The sequence below is a fragment of the Pempheris klunzingeri genome, chromosome 20, assembly GCF_042242105.1.
Source record: "Pempheris klunzingeri isolate RE-2024b chromosome 20, fPemKlu1.hap1, whole genome shotgun sequence".
NCBI lineage: Eukaryota > Metazoa > Chordata > Actinopteri > Acropomatiformes > Pempheridae > Pempheris > Pempheris klunzingeri.
The window spans coordinates 6,812,729-6,820,006 of NC_092031.1; the positions used below are offsets into that span (position 1 = coordinate 6,812,729).

The 7,278-nt window shown below is 41.9% G+C and overlaps 1 non-coding gene across 1 annotated transcript; it reads right to left on the reverse strand.

Moving 5' to 3' along the window:
* Positions 1-5,230: 5,230 nt before the first annotated feature.
* On the reverse strand, positions 5,231-5,324 carry trnai-uau (transfer RNA isoleucine (anticodon UAU)). The gene is made up of 2 exons: positions 5,287-5,324; positions 5,231-5,266 (listed from the first exon to the last, which is right to left on the reverse strand). It is a non-coding gene; the product is annotated as a tRNA-Ile (tRNA).
* Between the last annotated feature and the right edge of the window lie 1,954 nt (positions 5,325-7,278).

Consider the following 7,278-nt stretch of genomic DNA (forward strand, 5'->3'; position numbering starts at 1 on the left):
AACGCAACCTTACTCAGTCATACAAGTACAGTGGTGATGAAGGGGATTCAGAGGGAGCCTTTAACAGAAGGAGAAATTATTCAATTTTATGATAATTTACCACAGATTATGTCATTTAAGGTCATGGTTTCACCTTCTCTCTGTAGCCTATATGTTATGTAGACAGTTGCACATTTCAAAACAAATAAATTAAGTATGACAAAAAAATATATCCATATGGTGAAGAACTCTAATCAGACATAAGTGCTGACAAGGATGTTGAGAATTGAAGGATGAAACCACATCCAGGGATCGAGCTACACCATGTATAAGGCAAATTACGACACTCGAGTATTGACCCCCTCGGCTACTGTGGAACATCATAGGGGATGGTAATTAGTAATCCCACTCTCTTCTATTGTAGCCACTGAGGAATTCAGACACGAAGTACTTTAGCTCTCTGTTGGATGCTTTTTTAAAGAGCAACTCAAATTTCTGCACAGAATCTAGTTAGATAGGCGGTGCCGTTATAGCACAGTGGGAGGCCAATGGAGAGAAGAGGCACGTCAAGCTCAATCCAGCCACAACACACAGCTGCAATAAATACAAATGTAAAGACACTGGAGACGAGGCTGGATGTGCACAGCAGTGAACTACCCTCTGAGCCACAGACGTGTCTACTGGATACATTTCGATGTAGATGAACTGTACATATTGAACAGAGAATGGGAGAAACTGTGGGTTAATAGCAGGCCGACAGCTCATTCATGCAGCAGCCCAGCAAAATAATCTGGTAGCTGCAAGAGACTCCAGTTAAAAATCAACGCCATTCATAAATGCAATACACTCAATCTGATGTAGCAGACTGCCTGTTTTGGGGCTGAAACAGGAAACAACAAAGGAGTTGATCAATGAAATGAAAGATGTCAAATCCCAAATGGGTCAAGGATCTGCAGCGGTCTCATCTGGGACAAGGTTACAAATACATGTGTTCCAATTTTATGTGTTTTCAATGACTTGCTTTTTAGATGTTTTGAAGGCATTTTACACCTTTATTAGTGAGTCAACAGTGGAGAGATGACACACATTCAGGCTGGACTCAAACCAGGGACGCTGCAGTTCATAGTCGGGGTATAAAACCTCTGAGCCACCAGGGCGCCCCAGCTGTGCTGTATGATTCTCAGTTTGATTCAAGTTAGTTTAGCAGGTCATCTGACAGCGTCTGAGAGCCCCTAAAAGTGAAAAAAGTGGGAAGAGCTACTTCATGATTATTTGGTTCTGGAAGTAAAAGTCAAGTTCTTTTTCTCCACAGACATTTGGAGCACTTTTGTGGCTTAGATGCTCGTGAAATTCTTTCAATTTAATCATCAGTACAAAACATGAGCAACTAGAAAATATTGTTCTTTGATGAAAAGTTAAAGGGAGAAGCCTGTGTACATAAACAAAAACGTGAAAAAGCTAAAAACTATTTAAGGAGAATCTAATTGGAGCGACTTAATTTAAATCTTAAATTATTTCAATTAAGGATTATGGGTCAATTTTGGATTATTTGATAATCATGACACTGTGTCTTCTTCACAGCTACAACAATCACTGTATTTGCTGCTCTTCATGGTTACTTCTCCACAGCAACAGTGGCTGAGCCTCATGGGTATAGTAGTATTTTGCACCATCCTTCATGCCAAACAGACAGAACAAATGCGATTGTGCAGAAATAGAGCAGAAATAATCAAAATTGGTGGCATTGACATAAACTTGTCATATATTCAGGGATACTCCTGCGTTTCTATGCTGAGAAACGCTGATTCTCATTAAAAAGCTCTATTTGTCAACTCTATCCGACGGTTTTTGACAGACAGCAGGCCCTCTGTGTGCAGCAACAGGCCAGGCATGAGGAGTGTGGGCGTAAAGCTTAAGATTGAACTTCTTCACATAACTCCTGTACACCCAGGCCCAACAACATGAATGCCTTTGTACATCATGGCAGCGAGACTACAGCAGCACACAAAAGACGTGTATGAACAGTTACAGGCACAACACTTCAGCCTTTAGATGAAGCATGCTGATCTTCACCTTTACTCTGCAGTATAACGACTTAAGTGGAAAGATTACGCACATGGAAATACTGACAATGTGAAAAGCTCAACTCTGGCAGATATTTGAGAAGTCAGAAGGAATTCTTGCACTACCAGAGAATAAAGAATAAATAAATAAATAATAAAAAAGGTGGAAAGACATAAAATGTAGGCCGGTGTGAATAAAACTGTGGTGGGGAGATTAATTCATAAACAGGAGTATAAGATTGTGTGTAAAGATGTTTAGTTAGATAGCGTATCGGTGTGTCAGAGTGTGTGTGTGTGTGTGTGTGTGTGTGTGTGTGTGTGTGTGTGTGTGTGAGGGGAAAGCAGGGCTTATCCGTTGTCATTTTGTGTTTCTCCCTCGGGATTAGACTTGTGTCTTATTAATGAAAAACTCATCAGATATCAGAACAGCTCCCTGAGGAACCAACCAGGGTTATGAGACACAGGCCAGATTAAGACCTTGTTTAAATACAGTGTGTGTGTGTGTGTGTGTGTGTGTGTGTGTGTGTGTGTGAGCATGTTACAGACAGATAAAGAGTGTGAGTGAGCAGAAGAGAGACAGCAGAGTGGTATTTAATTTTCCAAGATGGGGGATTATCACTGGCAGAATTTGATCATTCTGCTCTGATCAGGATGTTCAGTCGCAGCTTATCCCAAATATTAAACTCTCTGTCTTTTGTCCCCTTTCCCTTCAATCCCTCACACACACACACACACACACACACACACACACACACACACACATATATTTCCACACAAACAGACGCTTGCGCCACTCTAACTGCCGAGCTTCTCATTGAGTAAAGTGGCCCGCTGAGCCTACTGTCAGGCTGGTGTGTGTGATTGTTCAGCCACCTGGTCACCTCAGGGGACGGGGGAGATGGGGGGAGGAGGAAGAGGAGGAAGAGGAGAAGGAGGAGGGGGTCTCTGGTGGGGCGATGCTTGGCTTTAGTGTCTTATGGAGGCAGCTAAGGAGAGTAAATTAAAAAACTGTTACGTCTAATCCGGAGCACCAAGAACAAGTGGCACACACTCCAAAATCTGATCCCTCGTGTTTACATGGATTGGGATGAGCTTAAGCACACACAAATACACACACACACACACACACACACACACACACACACACACAGATACACACAACATTCCCTCAAATGTCCACACACTTACATGCATACATACACACGTATCCCCTGCTGTTAAGTACTCTGTGATTGTGTCCCGGGTCGGACAGCGGGAGGGAGGGAGGGAAGGAGGGAGGGATGGCAGGGGGGTGACGGGAGGTACGAGGCCCTGATCTGCACTCTCATTTTCAGCCTGGAGGATCTGCGCCCGGGACATCTGGGTCACATCATTACAGCAATCTTCTGCTTGTTCATTCCCAGCTTTAGGAGGCTTAGAGTGACAGACCTGCACACAAACATCCACACAAAGCACACACACACACACATGGACACAGATATACAGTTTACAACATGTAGCAGCCGTGAACACTGAAATAAATCACATCTGAAACAGACTTACGGCCACAGTCTTCAGTAAGACAGATGTTAAGATACACTGAAGAAACTGAGCAGTATGTGCATGCTGTTTAAAGAAGGTGCATGTGTGCTGATGTAGACTTTTTTTGAATATCTGGATTGAAAATGTGGATTTAAAGTGGGACACAAGTTGGTGGACATAGATTTTTATAAGAATGGCTAGAGGAGGAGCAGTGACTGATCCACTCACCTGTTAAAATGTGCTTGAGCAAGATAAAGACACCTGCACAGTTGGAGAAAATAAGTTAAGAGCTGCAGAGGCCCCTGTGTGGTGCAGTTGCACCGCCCTCTAGTGGTGGAAAGCTGGTTTCACAACAGAATAGTAGTTCCAGCTGTTGACCGACAGGGGGCGCTGCTGCATGACTCACGTTTTTATTACTTACTACTATTACTTCTTTGTTAGTTTTTATTTATTTTCTAATTTTTCATTTTATCCTTCCACCAAATAATATAGTTCCTCACATGGCAGTCACCAAAACATATGGAAGTCACATTATAATAATAATAGTTATAATTATTATTATTATTATTATAGCTTACATATGTCTATATAAAAAGAAGATATGACTCCAGAGATATAAGAAAAACTAAAATGAATTCAAATGATTCAAGCAACATTGTCAAATCACTGCCAAAGTTTGAAGTTTCTTCTTTATTTTACCATCAGTTTTTTTTCATTCTTTTAAATCTTGTGTTTGTCTCTGTCTATATTGTCTTGTCTTTCTTGTGTGTCTCGAGTCCTTTTTATGTCTTCTGGAAACTCTCTTTGAATAACCTTGTTGTTGAAGGGTGCTGTACAAATAAACTTGCCTTGCCTCATGTTGGTGGAATTCTTAATCAACATAACTTTACAAAGAAAAAAAAAAGTTTTGCATGTCTCTGAAAACAAAGGACACTCAGTGTTCTCTTGTCAGCTTTATGCAACGAAAGAAAAGACGTCCTTCAACACCTTAGTGGAACATATTTGATGTAGAGCCCTAGCAGCCCTTTAATTACCTCACATAGTTCAGTTTTGTTTTGGGGGACTGTTGATCGATCAGAAACAACTGATGACTGGAGGTAAGAAGCCAGACTTTATGTTAGTTAATGTGCACCAGAATGTTTGTTCTCTTTGGCAAATAGCCTGACAAACGTAGACATCATATGAATAAACAATGTCAACATAGACCACTCAAAATCATCTCATAAATATGTTATATTGGGTCCAGTAAAAAACAGCAAATGGAACAGAGACTATTTCTCGTTGAAATAAAGTACATATATCACGGTTGTTATTGTTCTTTTCGGAGGAATAACAGGCCCACAACAGTAACAACAAGTCACATCAAGACACTAAGGTTTCTAAAAAGCACCAGAAGGGACTGCATGAAACACTGAAGCTTCTTCCTGTGATGAAACATCTTTAGATATTCAGAGTTTGACATTAATACACCGCTAGAATAGGTGAGATGATTAACCAGACAGGATTGAATGGAGTGCACCTGAATATAACACAACTGTTGTGGAGGGGGATTAGTGTGTGACGTCATCACTGCGCAGCACAGGAAGTGCCCTCTCGTTGAGCTCGGGGTGGGTTTACCTGTCGTCTCCAGGTGAGCCGAGCTGAGGTGAGGGTTGGTCTAAAAACTCTGCTCCAGGTGAGGCTCGAACTCACAACCTCGGCATCGCTCAGCTGATTACTGTCATATAAGTACCGCGCGCTAACCGATTGCGCCACTGGAGCTTCGGCATCACCCGGCCAGGAAGTGGGTTTAAGAAAACGGGAAGGGAGAAATTGCAGAAATAATATTGGCTGTTTAGTCTGTGTTTTTTATGGTTTTGAGCCGGTTTGGGATCGTGGAGGCTGGATGAGAAGCTGCAGGTACGGTGGAGGTCACATGGAGGCAAACCGCTTACGTGCTGCGTTCAGGGACCTCTCACAAAACTCCGGCGACCAAGATCACCAGCAGTGATTATGACTTAAATGCGGTAGTGTTTTTGTGCTCGAAAAAACAACAAAGTCGAAAACTGACTTTCTATTGACCTTATTGATATTTTAGAAGGGAGCTAATAATAATCAAACCTATATGCCTGACACTTCCTCGTGCCTCGTGTCCTACTGTTGGACTTTATTTGCGGTAAAAACCTACTGCAAAATAAAAGCAATAGACTGATTGTAAGCATAGTGGATGTAAAAATATGAAATATGAAGAAAAACTCTTAATTTAATGTAAGTTGTTCTTTTTAGTTTCTATGTTCCATACACAAAGAACACTGAGCACAAGTGGCTTCTTATTTTGGAATTACATATTCAGCCATCACACATGGGGGTCCTGTTCAGGTGTCCACATACTTTTGGCCACTATGGTGCACATACTGTTTTAAGGAGTGAAATATGCAGCTGTTACAGATTACATGATGAACATGTTGAGGCTTTTTCTAATCCCTGCTGGCCCACATGCCTTTAGCTGAAAGACAAATCCAATTACAACATGTCAGGTTCAATCCAAATGTTGTCATTCACGCTCTGCCTGTTTCTGATTTTCACCTTCAGTGGGAACCACAGAAACAAAAACACCCGGCAACTGCAGCAGCCGACTGTGGTCATGTATTTAAGCCTTAGTGCTGCGACGATGTGGTAAGCAGCAAAGAAAAGACTTTTCTGATTATAATAACAGGGGCTGTGTCAACACACACACATACACACACGTGGAAGTACCTTGAGGCAGGCTGTAAGTTTCCAAGAACATGAATTATGTTCTGAGAGCGCTCCTCATTCCTCATCGTGTCAAATTGCCATATTTCGTGGGGGTATTTTACAGCATCCTCACACAGGCCACAATGTGTATCAGGCCCCATCTATTACACTCCCCCTCAAGAGCAACACAAAGAGAGACAGAGAGACGGAGTAGGTGGCTGGGAGACAGGGCAGGCTGTCAGAATATAACACCACAAAATGATTCACTGAGACTGGACACCATAATCCGGCGTTGTGTTGTTGTTTGTCTGTTTTTTATTATTTTCAGCATATTCATTATTCAACACATGACATACAGGAAACACTAACATAAACATTCTGAATGAAAGAGAAGAAATCATGTGACCCAATCGGTCAGCAGAGGCTCTTGCCTCAAAGACATGCGGCGGCGATGCCAGTTTTAAAACTCATAATTAAACACACCTGAAGGCTGGATGGGTCAACCGGCAACTTTTTGAGGCAGCGGCATCTGGCAATGTCGCCATGCAGCAGGGAGACAGAGGTCTGAAAACAGGATAAACTTGATTGTTGGCTTTTCTAAAGATTAAATGCGATGAAGAAAATACATGTCAGCAAATAGGAAACAGCTGCTGGTAAAGTTGCTCAACTTTTTGCCTCAAAATGTTGCCGGTGCATCACAGCTTTGAGGAAAATATGACAGATCCATGCCCTTTTCTGCTGCAAAGGAAGTGCTTTAGTACCCATGTTAGGGCTAGGTAGGTACAGTCAGCCATAGAAATAGAAATAGGATGAGTAGATTTACAGTGCTGTAATGAGATATACAACATATTATACACTGGTTCATGAGGGAGGCTTATGCTTTTTGATGTAAGCTGGCACTCTATTTCTTTGCCTTGCTATATTTTCAGACCTGCAGATTTGTCATGAGTAACTGACAGCTTTCTGGGTGGAGTTTGTAAAATAGTGTCTCCATGGGATC